The 18,253-nt window shown below is 38.3% G+C and overlaps 1 long non-coding RNA gene across 1 annotated transcript in view; it reads right to left on the bottom strand.

Moving 5' to 3' along the window:
• LOC105468454 (uncharacterized) overlaps positions 1–16,214 on the bottom strand; it is a 64,857-nt gene extending 48,643 nt beyond the window's left edge. Inside the window, exon 1 of the long non-coding RNA XR_011618296.1 lies at positions 16,024–16,214. This is a non-coding gene — a long non-coding RNA (uncharacterized lncRNA). The remainder of the gene's footprint in view (positions 1–16,023) is intronic.
• Between the last annotated feature and the right edge of the window lie 2,039 nt (positions 16,215–18,253).

Below are 18,253 nucleotides of genomic sequence, written 5' to 3'. Positions count from 1 at the left end.
TTTCCCTGGAAAGGGATCTTCTAGAATGCCAGGGGAGCTTGACAGTACCCTCAGGCCAAACTGTCACAAGCATTTTCCCATTCAGTTTGCTTGTTTGGTGTGTGCCTTTGGCTACATCTATAAAATGCCAAAACATTCAGCTTACTCTGTCAATAAATCAGGCAATTCAGTGGATAAATTTTAGTCAAATCAGTTGTTTATCAGTATGTAGAAAAACATAGTAATCCAAATGAAAAATATAAGAAGGTTACAATGATGTTAAGAAAAAATTATGTATGACAGGTCCTTAATGAGTGGAGAGTAGTTAAGGTTATTAGGAATCAAAGGACACAAAATTTTATTTAGACAGGAAGGATAATTTCAAGAGATTTATTGTAGAACATGGTGACTGTGGTTAATAACGATGTATTGTATACTTGAAAATTACTAAGAAAGTAGATTCTAAGTGTTCTCATCACAAAAAAATGATAAGTCTATGAGGTAATGCATATGTTAATTAGCTTGATCTAGCCATCCCACAATGTATACATATTTGAATTATGCTGTATACCATATATGTATATAATTTTAATTTGTCAATTTAAAAATAATAAGAATAATTTTTAAATATGGGCAAAAAAGATTATTAGGGATTGTTCCTAAGCTTTTAAGGTTGCTGTCATGAAAAGCAAATATATCCATCTTGCCACAAAATTTCTCTTAATGCCACAGTTGAAGGTAGAATCTTACACTATAGGAAATACTGGCATGATCCAATCTGGCAGGCCTTAAATTCTTATAAAAACATGAGAAAAGGACAAAGTAATTCAGAGAAAGGAATTACTTTCTGAATTCTGAATGTAATCTGAATACTGAATTAAAAATTCAGAATTCATAAGCTAGTTATATCATTGTGTGCCTGCTAGACACCTTGAAACAAAAGCCAGATTCATCCAGAAGGAATTTTCTGATTATTAATCCATAAATTCATATAATACTATAAGAAAACAGGACAGTGATAAGTTATTATTTTAAATATAACAACCCAGAGGTTATATGCCTAGTCTAAGGATAACAAACTTGGCATTTAGAAACTGAGACACATGAAAGAAATTATCATTCCTGCCTTTTAATCAATTTATAAAGGCTGTACGGCCTCAGTTACCTCAAAAACAAATCAGTAGCTATTTAGGGTTAAGTATTGGGCTTTTTTCTAGCTACTTTATAAATGAAACCATAAGCCATGTGAAAGCATTTTGACAATGTCATTTAGAAGGAGGTGATAGAAATGTGAATTTTAACTAAAATGTTCCCATGTTTTAAATAAATTTACCTTGCTCCTTGCTTTAAGCAAATTCACTTTACCTGAGTTCTAATTTAGATATTGATAAAGAAGTTCATTTACCTTACTTTTTAAAGTAGCTAAGAATATAATGTAAGGAATTTTCATGCTGGAGTAACTTGTATTAAAACGTAGCACTTAGTGGTGAGATACAGCATCACACAAATACTTTCTAGATACTATTTAGATCCATAATAAGAGTGAAGACAAACAGGTTTAGAATAACAGGTTTAGAATAAATTATTTTCCTGAAAAAGGGTAAGAGGAACAGTGGACCTATGGCAGAAGAAAGAACCCAAACAAAACACCTTTCCCCCACCCCCTAATAATCACGGCATCAATGCTATCTAAGAAATGTCTTCTTGATACTGACCTTTCTCCGTATTTTTAACATTCCATTCGGTGGGGTACAAGGAGGGAGAAACTCATGGGAACACATCCTCAGCATTCTAATGTAAGCAAGAGCAAAATAGAATTTATCTTATAGCCAATATTGTTGGAATATATCTATTTGGTCAAGCAGCGGATACTGAGAGAGTGTTAAAATTAAAGAAATTTGCTGTCCCAAAGCCTTTTGTGTACTGAAAATGAGTTCCATTCCTAATGGGTTGCTAAGTGTAAAGCCAGAAAAAAAAAAAAAAAAAAAAAAGTGGCTGACAGAATTTGGAGCAGAAGAAATAAAAATGACTACAGTAGAAAGATGCTTAATAAAACTGTTGAAAAAATGTTTTGAGAATAATTATTTTACTGTCAATTTGCTTCTAATTTTCATGGCTGAATGGGCTATGATAATTGTACCTTTGCTTCTGTTCCAAAGTAATGCCAATTATTATGTTTTGCAGCTATTCATCATGTTTACCATTCACATGTATCAGTCAACAGGCCCTTTTGATTTCAATACAAGTTATGTGGAAATCGAAGTTTGGGATTACCAAAAGGTTTTTTCCTTTCCCACCTGGAAACCGCTTACCTACAATCTTGATTGAATCCTAGTGAGGTCACTTGTTTCTCAATAAGACCCTAAGAGAGACTATTTTGGCCTGAGGCCCTTCCTGCTCTGCCCTGGCTCGTGGCACTTTTTCCTTCAACTGCCTTTTGTTCCCTGCACTTTTTGAGCTTTTACTTCTCCCAGTTGTTCAGGTACCTCACCTCCCTCCTAACCTAATGTTTCAACAACCCTTTCCTCTTAAGTGTTCTCTTCCCTCAGGGTCTTGCTCTCTGATTTTCAAGATGAAGACAAAATATTCTATAATAGAACTACCTAGTAAGGGGAATTTAGCATAAGAGTTAAGAGTTCCAGCTCCAGAGTTAGACTGAAATGTGTTAGAATTTGTCTTGTAGTGTCCTTGTAAGGTATGGGCTTAGAAAAAAGGAAAAAAAAAAAAAAGAAAATTTAAAAATAAATTTTAAAAAATCATCTTGTAGTAGCTGCAAGATTTATAGACAAGCTACTTGAGCACTCAGCCTCAGTTTTCACATCTCTAAATGACATGTTTATTGACAGGAATAACTACAGAAAGGTAAGAAAGTGCCTGATTCTCTGATTTTAGCTTGAATATCTGAGTTGTGGGTGGGAAGATAATGAGTTTTGAAGATTCATGGTTTGTGGTGCCTGTGTGTCATCAAGAGCTCCGCCCCTGTGTCAGTTGAAAATGCTGATTTGGAGCTCAGAAGAGAGAGGTCAGAGCTGGAGATACAGACTAAAAGGTCATCAGCCTATGCTGATTATACAGAAGTAGATGGGATTGTATGGGGTAAAGGCGCAAAATGAGAAGCACAGATGGCCATGGTCAGGGCTCTGAAGAACAGCAACAATTAAGTGGTGATTAGAGGAAGAGGACCCAGCACGGGAAATTGAGAAATGGCCATATACAGAAGAAGAACCAGTAGGGATGCCATGTTGGTAAACAAAGGGGTAGATAATTTTGAAAATGAGGTAGTCAACAGTGTGAAATGCCATAGAAGTGTCAGCTGAGATGACAAAAAAATTAGTTTATTGAATTTGACAGGTAGGAGCCAATGGCATTTGCCACTCTTCTAGTTGGGTGGTGGGGGAGAAGCATAACTCTTAGACGCACATTTTGAAAGACTATAAATTTCTTCTAACACATATGGAAAGCCGTTTCTCAGTAGACTCCAAGAATATGTTGCCATTAGAAGTGATCGACAGGTGCTAAGCAGACGGCCCTGGAGATGAGAGCCCAACAGTCTGAATTGGCTACATCCACAGAAACATTTAAGAAGGGAGCTTTGTTTGAAAAGATTAAGCAATAGCTAATGACTCTGGGAATGTTGCCTCATTACTGTGTAAAAGGAGAAGCTGGTTTGTGTACAATGTGGTTAATAATGAATTAAAACTTTAAGTCTCTTGCTGAACACACTGATAATAATATAGTATAGGATTAAATAATCGTGTCTGTTTTAACCTCAATTTTAGACCACCCAAAATAGTGAGGTCCATTATGTAAACTTCAGGCTGCTAATTTACACAAGAGCAAGTAGAAAGTACCTTTTCCTTAGTTCAATTGAATAAATTAAATAAACTGGGCTGCAGGCAACATAGCTGAATCTCATAGCCTGGAGCTCTTTTCCATAGGGCTTGCTGTGTGAACTAATACATGAAGCTAGGTCAAACTTATTGAAATGAAGAAACGATGTCTTGTAGGGAGTAGTTGAAAGAATTGGAGATATTTAAACTGGAGATGAGCTGACTCCGAGGAACATGACATATCTTCAAATACGTGACGTGAAAAAATAATTTGAAGGCTCTTTGTGACCCCAAACCATTTAAACACCCTTAAGTAAAATCTTAATAAATATAAATTTGCAATCAGTTAAGAAAATTTTTCATTAGTAATGGCTGTTCAAAGATACAAAGTCCACCCAAAGAATTAGTAAGTTTCCCACCACAGGAAGTATCCAAGCCAAAGTTAAATGGCCGTTTGTCTCAGATGCAATAAAAACGATATAACCGGATTAGTTAGGATTAGATTCAGTTGTATATAATAGAAAGAAAGCAAAAGATCAGAAAACTCAACAACAATGGCTAAATAATATAGAAGTTTATTTTTCTTTCATGTGAAAGTGGTTTGGAAGTGGGCAGTCCAAAGCTACAGGATAATTCTCTAGTGTCATCACGGACCTAGGGTCCTGTCTTCCTGTTGTATAATCCTATCCCATGTCTTCTACCTGCAAGGATACTTCATGGGCCCATGGAGTTCCCACAACATGTCTTCACTATAGGCCTCAAAAAGGAGGGAAGAAAAACCAAAAGAAGCGCCTCTTAAATGTGTCCACTCCTTTTCAGAAACCTCCCTGGAAGTCCCACATGACACCTTTGCTTACATATTACTGCCTAAAAGTTAGTCTCATGGCCTTGGCTAGCTGCAAGGAAGGTCAGAAAAACAGAATCTCTTTGATTCTGGGTAGAAATGTGTTCATCTAAAAATAGGCATTCTGTGCCTGAGGAGAAAGAGAAGAGGAGATGTTGGAGTAGGCAATAGCCATCTGTGGCACAACAGCCATCTGATGAGTTGGAGCTTAACGAAGTTTAAGATTCTTTCCAACCCTTAGATTGCATGAGCTCATAACAGAATTAAGCATCAAGAGAACTGCTTTCAACATACTCTTGATCTGGGAGGCAAGACTGCCCTTATGTGTATCCCCACCATCTGTGTAACTGGTTCCTGGCATTAAATTTCCTCTATTTTAAACACTTACAGTGGTTTTCTATTTTTCTGGTTGGACCCAGATTAATGCAGTGTCTGAAACTATTAATCTTATTGTTAAAATCTTCTATCTTTAGAGAGTCTCTGAGAGAATAAGATATAAAATAAGCAGGTTTTAGTGAAAATAATTGGATAAGGAGAGATACAGAGCCTGAAGGCAATTTCTTAGTAGGAGAGAAAAGCCACGAGAGCTTTCAAGGCAGCCAGGAGAACAATTATTTGTTCAAATGCCAAATATTTATTGAGCAGGCACTACATGCCAGGCACTGTTAGATGCTAGAAATAGAATGGTGAACAAGACAGACATGGTTTCTGGCCTCGTGGATCTCATGGTTCATAGAAAAATGAGAGATTTAAGAAGTATAAGACAATTAAGAAATTAGAGTTGACACTGAGGACGTTAGGCCATAAGCAAACTTCAAAAAACTCATCCTTTGGCTTCTGCTTTGATTCATAAAAGAAATTAGGAGCATGGGGGCTATTCCAAAATGTCTTAGGAACACTGACCTTGAAACTGTTTTCCTCCCTCTTCATGCCTTCCTTTGTGATTCCTTAAAGGCAGTGTTCTGTGTTCACAATTTTGCTTTCCTGCTTTCCATAATTCTTCCCTCGCCTTGTATTGGGTTATGTAGCTCTGTGTCAACCCATTGTAAATATTGCTGCATTTGCAAGTATAATAACAAATTCCATGCAACTTTGCCTTTCCGTATTGTCTGACAAGAGGCCATTATTGTTTTAAATTTGTACTTACATACTGTAATATTTGCATTTTGCGTTTAATCACTGTCACATTTTAGTGACGGGAAGTGGAGCTGGGGACAACAACTGATATTATGCATTTCGACCTGAAATAGCACCCGCAGATGGGATGTTGCCTGGACCCATACAGCCTTCAGTGATTCATAACTCAATGATCATAATGTGTCTGTTGACCTTCCAGACAGTTCAGTAATCATTGTTTTGTACCTAACTTGCTTGAAATCTAAAACTACTTCATCCAAACAAGAGGAAGCAAGCACTGTATTTAAAGGAAGTCTCCATTTTCAATGGCTTTGACAACCTCCTCCGAGTAGCCTTTTCAAAGTTTCCTGACTCCTCCCTTGCATGTTTCTTGTTTATCTTCCTCAGTCATAACGCACAGTTTTGACTTGACTATTAGTATTGCTTATACTATTCTGCCCTTTATCGTGAGTTCCTCATCTTTCTGCAGGTGAATTGTAACCAATTTAAAGACGGGACCAGGTCTTTTAATTCATGTTTGGTTAATGACATTATACCTTTTTTTTTTTTTGCCTCTGTTTTCCTTTTGGTAGGCCTTAGATTTTATCCAACCCCCTACTCCTCCCCACACATAACACTCTAGCTTTCCTATTCCTAGGGTTTGCCACCACCAACTTGTGACCTTGGTCAAATTGCTTAACCTCTCAGAAACTGCTTTTTCTATCCCTAGAATAGAGTTGACACCTACCTACCTCTTGGTGCTAAGGTTGGAATGAGGAAAGATAACCTTTTAAACAACACTTAGTATTCAGTTGGTCTACTTCTCTTCTCTCTGACCCACAGTCTACCAAAAAAACCGATCTATTCTGAGACCCATGCCCTCAGAGTCCTATCCTCTGTGAATGTGACCACTCTAGTAAGTTAGTGCATACCCCTGCTACATGGTATATGTGTATTTTATTTATATTTATATTTTTAATTTTTTTGAGATGGGATCTAGGTATGTTGCCCAGGCTGATCACAAACTCCTGGGCTCAAGGGACCCTCCTGCCTTGGCCTCTCAAAGTGCTGGGGTTACAGGCATGAGCCACCACACCCAGCTGTATATGTACTTTAAATGGAGTTCCCTCTAGTAGAATGTAAGTTTCAACTGAGGCCAGGCATGGTGGCTCATGCCTATAATTCCAAAACTTTGGGAGGCCAAGGCAGGAGGATCACTTGAGGCCAGGAGTTCAAGAATAGCCTAGGCAAAATGGTGAGACCCCATCTGTGCAAACATTTAAAAATTAGCCAAGTGTGGTAGCATATGCATGTAATCCCAGTTACTTGGGAGGCTGAGGCAGGAGGATCGCTTGAACTCAGGAGGTTGAAGCTCCAGTGAGTTATGATCACACCACTGCACTGCAGTATGGGCAACAGAAAAAGACCCTGTCTCAAAAAAAAAAAAAAAAGTTTCAACTAAACTGACACCTGAGCACGCTATGTAGATTCCTTCCTGTTATCTTCTGTCATGACACCCATTGCATTCATATTCATCATAGCACATAGCACAATTTAAAGTGAATCACTTCTGTGTCCCTTTACATGTCTATTGTGTCTCACCCAATAGGCCGTACACTCAAAGGCAAAAGCCACGTCTGCTTTAATTATCAATGAATTTCCAGAATGCAACAGAGTGATTGGCACAGAGCAGACAATATTTTTTTGACAGATTGGTGGGTAGCTGGAAGGATAAACAGATGTAGTAAGTAGACAAAATTATAATAAATGAACCATAGTGGAAATTTCAGGCTCAGTAGCCAGGTGGTAGAGTAATATTTGGGGGCAGACAGATTATTTGCCACCTCAAATTGTGTGGAGATACACTTCCTTGAGGAGTAAGAGTTAGGAATAGGTTAACTAAGTGGAGCAAATGGGTGTATACAGATGGTAGGCAAGATGCTGAGAATTTGCCAAGACATTGTGTCTAAAGGCACAGGAACTTTCAAAATCTAATGTTTATTATCAAATGCATTTTATGCAAAAACACCAGAACAGACCTGACATATACTTCATCCTGTTTTTTCCTTTGTCTTCCCTGTGCAGAATCTAGCATTAAAGCCCAGCTGCTCTGGCCTTCATATTCTAGCAAAAGTTCTTGGCTTCTGAAGTGAAAAATACACCGCCACCGACCTGTCACAGCTGAGGAATCAGAAAACAAGTTAGGTTTTTGAGCTGTCAGGTTGAAAAGGATTTGCAAGCCCCTTCCCACCTACTCTATGCTATGAAGATGGATTTCCAGAGGTTTGAGAGAGATTTGTACTATGGCTTTGAGGTTTACAAAATGCCACCATCCAAGGAGTTTGAATTATTCCTCTCCTGTATTTCATTTGTAATGTACCCTTGCCAGCATAAAGAGTATTAAAAGGGCATTTGAACAGTAATAAGGCCCTTAACACTTGTGAGCAGGTATTTCCCTTGCAATGCAATTGTACTGAAGGAAAATAACCAGTAGCAAACTGGGTTAAGCCCTTTCTTCCAAAATCTAATGCCACTTGGTTTGTAGTTAGGAACCAGTGCCCTGAGTGATTAATTCCTGAAAGATGTGAAATTTAGGATTTTCAATTAAATATTATTAATCTGCTCTTTCTCTTCCCGATTTCCCTACTCCCTCCTCACTGTGAGGGGGGCATAATTGACTCAAGAACTCACAAATTGAAGAACCCAGCGGAACCAGTTTTTATTCCATCTCTATGTATTGTCTGTGAGACCGCTGGCAAGTCACTTAGCCTCTCTGAAACTCAGTTTTCTCAAATGTAAAATGAGAACAATACCAATACCTACTTATTAGGGATTTTTTAAAGGGTTTAAAAGACTATCTGCGAAAAATATATAGCACATTCTGGCATAATCTAAGTACTTCACAAATATTAGCTAAATTACTGCTAATTTAACCAAGTACTTCTAAGTACAGTTAACTTAAGAGACTGCTTTTGAATGGCTGTTCCGAGACTATTTAACATCCTGCCTTATTAGAGAATGATTTCTAATTGGTATACTAATATTTACTTATAAATGAGTATAACTAAAGTGCTTGAAATCTTGTCCTCTTGTTAACATTATTCTTCATTTGCTTTCTTTATAAATAGAATAAAAGAAAATTTCATTCAGCCAACAATCTTAGTATCACCACAAATACCAGTTAACAACATTGTACTATATTTTGATTTTTCAAAGTGCTTTTGGATGTTTAAACAACCAAAATGTTCCTTTCATGGTTTCTTGCTCAAATGCAAACAAGAATTTTCTCGAAAGAGGCCTATAGACTGCCAGTGGAAACTTGACACTCAGCCAAGTCTTAATTCAGAGTCAATAACTAATACCCCTATGCTTAGGTAGATGTGTAAATTTTCTCCACATGATAAATAAGCAGACTGTGATTTCTATCAAATCAATCTTGATTTGAGTCAGTCCTTCTCTAATCAATAAATCTGAATGTGCACTGAAATATGAAGTCAATATATGCAGTGTTGTATTCACTGTAAACTCCTTCATCAAAAGCAGCTAGCAATTTTTCTATTATTGCCATAAATTCAAAATACCAGGTTTTTTCTTTTTCGCTTAACTACCACTCTAAAGGGCAATAAGTTTCTGGGTCCTGAAAAAGTTCTTGCTTGGATCTGGTTAGAAATCTACATAGATTCTCTGACCCAATCAATGCAGTAGCTACAATTACATTGGAACTGCGCTATAAAGCCGAATTGGGTATGAGGCAATATTAGCGGAAATTGTGGTGTTTGAAAGTTATTGCTGGCATATTTGCAGTTTTAAACTAGGAATTCTAAGAAGTTGGAGGCTTCTGGGTAATGTTGGAATTATAGAGAAGGGATCTGCCGTTTTCCAGAAAAGGTCATGGGCCTTCCACTGCTTCCCTTAATAATACTCCTTTTCATTGTATGTATGTATGTACAGAACCAGGCTCATCAATGCCTGCAAATCTTGACAATTCGATAAGTTTGTGCAACTTCCTCAGAATTTTAAAACTGATGGAAGATCCCTGCCTGCTCATTCCTTCTCTGCACTTCAAACAATCAAATTCAGTCCTCTTCACTTCCTTCCAGGCTTGTTTCTATTTAGTAGCTGCTCCTGACACCCTTTACTAGGGGCTGTGAGATATTGTGGAGATCAATTCTTGCCATCAGCCGATACAACCACCACAAAGCTATATGTGACCAGGATCTGGGTCTATTCTAAACTTACTCAACTAAGAAGGGATTTTCATTCACTCTGAGTTAAATCTTATTCTGTTGTTAATATGTGTATTTTGAACTGTTAATCAAGACTCCTAGCTCAGGGGTTCTTACACTGGGGTCCATGAACAGAATTTAGGGGGTCTGTGAATTTGGATGGGAAAAATTACATCTTTATTTTACTGACTTTTAACTATAACTTAGTGTTTCCTTCAACTATGAGTGTATAAATTATAGTTAATATTAGCAGCACCTGTGACTTTGTCACCAACAAAAATCACAAAATTTTTTATATCACATTACAGGTGTTGTATTAATAGGTATCTCAAAATATCATTTAGGATCACTGCCACTTCAAAACCATCATAGTTATTAGACTAATCAGTAGACCTTATTATTTGGAAAACTGCCTGCTGCCTGCTTTTGTAGCTCAAGTTTTATCGGAAGACAGTCATGCTAATTCACGTATATATTTTATCTTCGGCTGCTTTCATGCTACAATGGCAGAGTTGAGTAGTTCCAAGAGACTATATTGCCCACAAAGCTAAAAACATTTATTATCTAACCCTTTAGAGAAAAAGTTTGTCGACCTCTGATTTTGACATACTAATATAGAGGCACATATATCATTATGTTACAACCTTTAAAAATTATTCTAACTATATTTCAAAATAATTGGTCTCCTTTTAATTCTATGGATTTCATTTTATTTATTTAAAAACATTATTCTGAAAAGACTTCCATTAGCCTCAACAGACTAACAAAGAGGTTCATGGACTTAAAAAATTCAAGGACCTCTCGACTAGCTTGAGAATCAATCTCAAATTTTATTAGTGAGCATATAGACTTAGTTTGTGGACACCTCTTTGCCCTTGAACTAAAGGCAAATAGACTTAACTACTTACCTGGATTTTCCTCTGCTCTTCATTTTACTTGGATGCCTTGTTACCCTAATCTTGCTTTATTATGTGTTATTTTGTCATATAATTCATTTACTCAACATTTATTTACTGAATGGATACTATGCACCAGGCGCTGGAGATATGGCAGTAAATAAAACAGATCAATCCCTGCCCACAGAGAGCTCGCTTACATTCTAGCTAGGGGAGATATGCACTAAAAGAAGTAAAACCATAATATTTAAGATGATAAGGATGATAAGGCTATAGATGAACATAAAGCAGAAAAGATTAATGCACTTTGAAATGGGAACCGGGAAAGGCTTCATAGAGAAGCCACTTTTGTGCAAAGACTTGAAGAAGGTGAGGGAGTGAGCCATCATGGGAACTGGGGATGGACATACTAGGCAGAGGGAGCAGCTAGTGCCAAGACTCTGAGGGAAAAGCGTGCCTGGCATCCTCCAGCAAGCAGGCCAATGTGATTGGAATAGAAATAAGCCAGGGATAGTGAGTAGTAGAAGATTAAGGCATAATGAAGTCAGGAACTCTCAACCCTTTCTGATTCTCAGAATTACCTGAGGAACTATGAAAAACTGCAGATACCTGGGCCATACCACATATTATCACTCCTGGAGATATGGCTTCATTTTATTTGGGAGTGAGGACCAGAATTTTTTTTTAAAAGTTCTCCAGGTGATTCTAATATATAGTAATGATTAAAAACCACTGGGGTAGGGCCATAGGCCATCGTATAGACGTTAGCTTTTGCTTCAAATGAGATGAGGAGTCATTGCAGAATTATGATAAGAAAGGTGGCATGCTCTGACTTAGGCTTTAACAAGATCACTCAGGCTGCTGTGGGTTAGAAGGTTAAGGGTGAAATCAGGGAGACCCATTAAGAGGCTGTTGCAATAATCCAACCATGCCACAATGATTGCAGTAAAGTTGGTAAAAAGTAGTTAGAGTCCAAATATATTTTGAAGATGAAATCATTAAGATTGAATTTAGACTGAGGTGAGGGAATGAGAAAAAGGGAAGAGTCAAAGGTGATGCCAAAGTTTTTGACCTAAGCAGCTGGAATATTGTATGGCCATTAATTGAAATGAGCCAGACAATGAAAAGATCAGATTGTGGGGAAAATATCAGCAGTTTGGTTTTGGACATATTAAATTTCAGATTCCAATTAGACATCCAAATGGAATGACAAGTAGTCAGTTGGATATACAAATCTGGAGTTTGGAAGAGAGATCTGGACTGCAGATATAAATTTGGGAATTCAACAGCACGTAGGTGGTATTTAACGTCACAAGACAGAATGATATCACTGAGGGAGTGATTATGAATAGAAGTGAGAAGCAGTCTAGGACTCTGACATTAAGAAGTTGGAAATATGAAGAACCCACAAAAGGAAACTGGAGCAGCTAGGGAAATAGGAAAAACAAAAAAACAAAGAAAGCAGGGATAATGTCCTGGAAGACAAAGGAAGGATCTGTTATAGGAAATAGTGCTAAAAGGTCAAGTAAGATGAGAGCTGAGAATTGACCGTGACATTTAGCTATGGTGAGGTCACTGGTGACCTTGACAAGAGCAGTTTCAGCAAAGTGGTAGGAGTGTGAGTCTGACTGGAGTGGATTCAAGAAACAATGGGAAGAAAGATAATAAGTAGAGATAATTCTTTTAATGAGTTTTTGCTATAAAGGGAGACAGGAAATTTGACTTTTTAAAATAATACAAATGATTACAGCACATTTGAAGGCGGATAGGAATGATTCCATGAAGACAGAAAAATTGTTGACACGAGAGAGAGGGAAGAATTACCGGAGCAAGTCAATATATTTAAGGAAGAGTCAGGCTGCCTTGGTTCAAAACCTGGCTCCACCCCTTTTGAGCTCAGACACTTTGGGAAAATTATCTTCTCTGTGTCTTAGTTTCCGCATCTAAAAATAGAAATATAATAGTACCTGCCTCAGGTTGTTTTGACTATTGAGTTAGATATTATCTAAAACATTTATTGGCACATAGTAGGGGCTCAAAAAATGTTAACTAGTAGTAGTTATAATTACATTCCTCTCTTAACAAAACACGGATTAAGATTTATTTATTTTATTTATTTATTTTTTGAGATGGAGTATCGCTCTTGTTGGCCAGGCTGGAGTGCAATGGCACAATCTCGGCTTACCACAACCTTCACCTCCTGGGTGCAAGCGATTCTCCTGCCTCAGCCTCCAGAGTAGCTGGGATTACAGGCATACACCACCATGCCTGGCTAATTTTGTATTTTCAGTAGAGGCGGGGTTTCTCCATGTTGGTCAGGCTGGTCTCGAACTCCCAACTTCAGGTAATCTGCCCTCCTCGGCCTCCCAAAGTGCTGGGCTTACAGGCGTGAGCCACCGCACCCAGCCTAAGATTTATTTTTCTGTAGACCTTCCTGACAAAGTAATCCCCACCCCATCCCAACCCCAGGTTCAGTAACTCTAATCACTCAGCCTGTCTCTTGGCACTTAATGGATATATGGCCATATAGTCATGCTGATATTTGCTTCTGTTTTCTCTTCTCATATGTCATTTCTGTGTCTACATTTCCACAAAGCCCTTATTTCCCCAAGGGGAAAAGTACTGACTGTAGGAGTTAACAGCACAGGTTTTCAAGTCAACTTGTTTTGACTTGGATCCCAGCTCTATCACTTGCTGACTGTAGTAAAGTCTGTCTGTAAGTCTGTCTTTACTATCTGTAAAGTAAGAATAGTAGTATTACCTACCTCACAGAACCATTGGAAGAATTAAATTAGTTAATACACAAAAAGTGCTTAGAACAGTATTTGGCACATAAATTAATGCACAACATATTTTTGGGATTATTATTATTCCTATAAACCAGCAACTACATCTTCTATTTGACACCATTCCCTACCCAACATCCTACCATGAACACAACTTGGTCCAAATCTACCCTCTTTCCTCAATCAGGGGTTTGTATTCAGGAACATTTGTGATATAGTATTTAAATCTTGACTAATGGCCCTACCTGCTGGCTGGGGACATCTGTGCAAAATGTAATAAAAGCCCTCTTTTCCTCCAAGTGACTTGAAAGAATTTTATCAATGGGCCATTCATTCCCATCTCAGTAGTGCAACTATATCCAAACATTTTTCAATGGAAACAAAAACAAGAACGGCTCTGTTTAGATACCCAGAATTTTAAACTTAATGTTTACACTAATTAAGTTTGTTAAAACAATTTTTCCTTTATATTTTTCTCCCTTTCTTTATTTGTGGAAGGTAAGAGGGACTCTACATAGCTAACTTCCATTCACCATTTAAATCTCGACTTAGACTTTACTTACTCCAGGGAGTCCTTATTTCCTGTTAAGCACCCCTTGTGTCTGTGCACACCATGGCACCAATCACACTATACCCTCTGTATCCATGGATTCAGCCAACCACAAATTGAAAATGTAGTTAGGTCTATGATAGTCGCATCTGTACTGCACATGTACAGACTTTTTTTTTCTTGTCATTATTCCTTAAACAATGAGTATAATGACTATTTGTATAGTTTTTACCTTGCTTCATTTCAGTGAAGTGGTAGGGGTGTAAGTGTGACTGGAGTGGATTCAAGAAACAATAAGAGAAGAGACAATAGTGACAGTAAGTAGAGACAATTCTTTTAACAAGTTTTTGCTGTAACAGGAGACAGGAAAACTGACTTTTTAAAATAATACAAATGATTACAGTACATTTGAAGCCTGATGGAAATGAGCCTTCAAATTAAGTTGCATTAGGTATATTATAAGTAATCTAGAGATGACTTACATTGCATTTGGTATAAGTAATCTAAAAATGATTTAAAGTATACTGGAGGATGTACATAGGTTATATGCAAATGCTGCATCATTTTGTATCAGGAGCTTGAGCATCCTTGGATTTTGGTATCCACAAGGGTCCTGGAGTCAATACCCCATAGATACCAAGAGACAACTGTGCTAGAGTTGTTTAGTTACTGGTCAGTCTTCCTCACTCCATAAGCATAAGTACTATGTTAATCTCATTCCCTAATGTCTACAACACTTAACACATAGTATGTACAAATATTTGTTTATTTGTTATTATAGTGTGTTTTCCTAAACAGCCATTTTGGTAGGACTTTCCCCTTTTCAACCAGAAACTTTAATGTTGTGTAGGTATAATCATAGTTCAAAATAAAATGCAATGTCATCAGGGGAAATCTTATGTATAATCAGGTTAGAAAGTTATCTACACAGTGGTTATATACAATTTTTATGTGTCACCCATGCCTTCATATAGATAAAGGGAAATTTAAAAAACAAAAGAAAGCTACCTACACAGTGAGATTTGAAGGAAAATTAGAAAGTCCCTATACAAAAATATCTGCTCTACCAGACCATCTACTTCAAGACTATAGAGTACTACTGGTTCACAGATTATAGGGTGATAGGAAAAGGAAGGCAACATTCATCAAATGCCTCCTATGTACCAGGCATGTTATATATGTTATCTAGTTTAATCCTCACAATGACTCTATGGAGCGCATATGATTACCCACGTCTTAAAGATGAGAAAATAAGCTCATAGAGGTTAAATTAACTGCCCAGGAATACACAGGGAATAAATAAAGAGCGAGAGATTAAGCAGAAGTCTGCCTGACTCCACGTGTGTGTGCTTTCCATTATTCCACATCGACATCCAGGATACAGATCCAAGATAATTAAGTAAGGATGCAAGCAAAATATTAAAGACAGCCTGAGGCTGTGTTTGTGGTGGCTACAAGTCTGTAATCAAGGTGTCAGCAGGGCTGCACTTCCTCTGGAGGCTCCCGGGGAGCCTTTTCCAGCTTCCGGTGGCTGTGGGTGTCCCTTGATTTGTAGCTGCATTACTCCAATCTCTGCCTCTATGATCACATTGCCTCCTCTTCTCTGCGTCTTTTCCTCTCCCATCTCAAAACTCTATCGGCTTTTCTTTTATAAAGACACTTTTCATTGGATATAGAGTCCAGCCCGATAATCTGAGATAATCTTCTCACCTCAATATGTATAATTACGTCTGCAAAGAACCTTTCTCCAAGCAATGTAACATTCATAAGGCCTGGGGATTAGGATGTGGACATACCTTTTGAGGGGCCACAATTCAACCCATATGGTTTCTTCAAAGTGAAGAACATTTCTCGGCTATGGCTAGAGGGAGATGAGACTATAGATGAATGTTCAGGTAAATGCAATGTTCCTGGCTTTGAAGATGGATGAAGAGGGCCATAAGCCAAGCGATGAAGGGTCCTCCAGAAGCTGAAAGAGGCAAATAAGTGGATTATCTTCTAAAGCCTCAAAAAAAAAAAAAAAAAAACCCAACAACAACAACAACAACAAAAAAAACCCCAGCCCTACCCGCACCTTGATTTTAGCCCAGTGAAATTCATTCTGGAACTCTAACCTCCAGAACTGTAAGATAATATATTTGTGTTGTTTTAAGCTGCCAAATCAGAGAACTAATCTTAACATGGGGAGCCCAGGCCTTGCAGGGTGGAACACAGTTGGAGGCATGCTGCCCAGTTAGAATATGTGTGAGAAGGAAAGAGTGATATTATCTGGCAGGCATATATCTACATAAAGTTGCCTACAATTTTCACACACTTACTATTTTAAGTTAAGACAGTTAAGGCCCCCCTTAAAGTTCAAGTAACATACTAGATCATCTACTTAACACAGAGAGAACTTGTTAGAAAAATGTACTAGTCATTCACCTAACAGGGTCTGAGGGAAAGACCCCCAGACTGATAAATAAGTATAGACAAGAAACAACTAGGAAATGTTTACAGAATGGAGCATTGGCCGGGGACAAATACTCAGCCTGGCACATGGTATAAAGCAAGAAATGTTTGCTGAATGGAGGAATGAATGGATGAGTGAATGAAAACACTAAGGACTCTGGAAGTCTGTAGGACATGATGATTTAAAGAAAGGAGGCTGGGCACGGTGGCTCATGCCTGTAATCCCAGCACTTTGGGAGGCCGAGGCAGGCGGATCATGAGGTCAGGAGATGGAGACCATCCTGGCCAACATGGTGAAACCCCGTCTCTACTAAAAATACAAAAAAAATAGCTGGGCGTGGCGGCGCATGCCTGTAATCCCAGCTACTCGGGAGCCTGAGGCATGAGAATCGCTTGAACCCAGAGGCGGAGGTTGCAGTGAGCTAAGATCGTGCCACTGCACTCCAGCCTGGCAACAGAGCAAGGCTCTATCTAAATAAAGAAAGAAAAGGAAAGAAGGACGAAAAAAGTTGGCAGTGAGGCTCCAAAGGCAAGGCCATCAGTGCCAATACTTATCCCTAACTGGGCTGATGTGTCTTCTTTTTTTGAGATGGAGCCCCACTCTGTCACCCAGGTTGGAATGCAATGGCACGATTTTGGCTCACTGAAACCTCCACCTCCTGGGTTCAAGTGATCCTCCCACCTCAGCCTCCTGAGTAGCTGGGATTACAGGCACGTGCCACCATGCCCAGCTAATTTTTGTATTTTTAGTAGAGAGGGGGTTTCACCATGTTGGTCAAGCTGGTCTCGAACTCTTGACCTCAAGTGATCCACCTGCCTCAGCCTCCCAAAGTGCTGGGATTATAGGCGTGAGCCACCGTGCCCAGCCTGATGTGTCTTTTTAATAGGTAATTGTTATTGTTTCTATTTCCCAATCTCAAAAGTAATACATCTCAAGGGAAAAGAAAAAAAAAGTCACATACCTGTTATCTCTCACCCCAAGACACTATTTTGAAATATTTACTTCTAGTCTTCTCTACATCTTTGTCTATAATTGTCCATGTCTGTGTCTCAATCACTCTCTCTTTCTTAGTGTGTGTGTATGTGTATAAAACACAGTATCTTATTCTATTTACCATTTTGTAAATTGCTTTTTTTAGTTTTATTTATTTATTTATTTTTTAGAAAGAGTCTTGCTCTGTTGCCCAGGCTGGAGTGCAGTAGCATGATGACAGCTCACTGCAGCTTCAACCTTACTGGCTCCAGTGATCCTCCCACCTCAGCCTCCCAAGTAGCTGGGACAACAGGCATGCACCAGCACAACTGGCTAATTTTTTATTCTTTGTAGAGACAGGGCCTCATTTTGTTGCCCAAGCTGCCCTGGAATGCCTGAGCTCAAGCAGTTCTCCTACCTTGGCCTCCCAAAGTGCTGGGATTACAGGTGTGAACCACTGTGCATGGTGTTACCATTTTTTTAAACACAGCGCAGATTGTGGTTGCTTTTTCAGGTCAAAAATAATCTATTACAACATGATTTTACAAGACTCCATAATCTTTCAATGTACAAGTGTAGATACTTTATTTAACCAATCTATT

Source organism: Macaca nemestrina, chromosome X (assembly GCF_043159975.1).
Source record: "Macaca nemestrina isolate mMacNem1 chromosome X, mMacNem.hap1, whole genome shotgun sequence".
Classification (NCBI taxonomy): Eukaryota; Metazoa; Chordata; class Mammalia; order Primates; family Cercopithecidae; genus Macaca; species Macaca nemestrina.
This window is presented reverse-complemented; position numbering and strand designations above follow the sequence as displayed.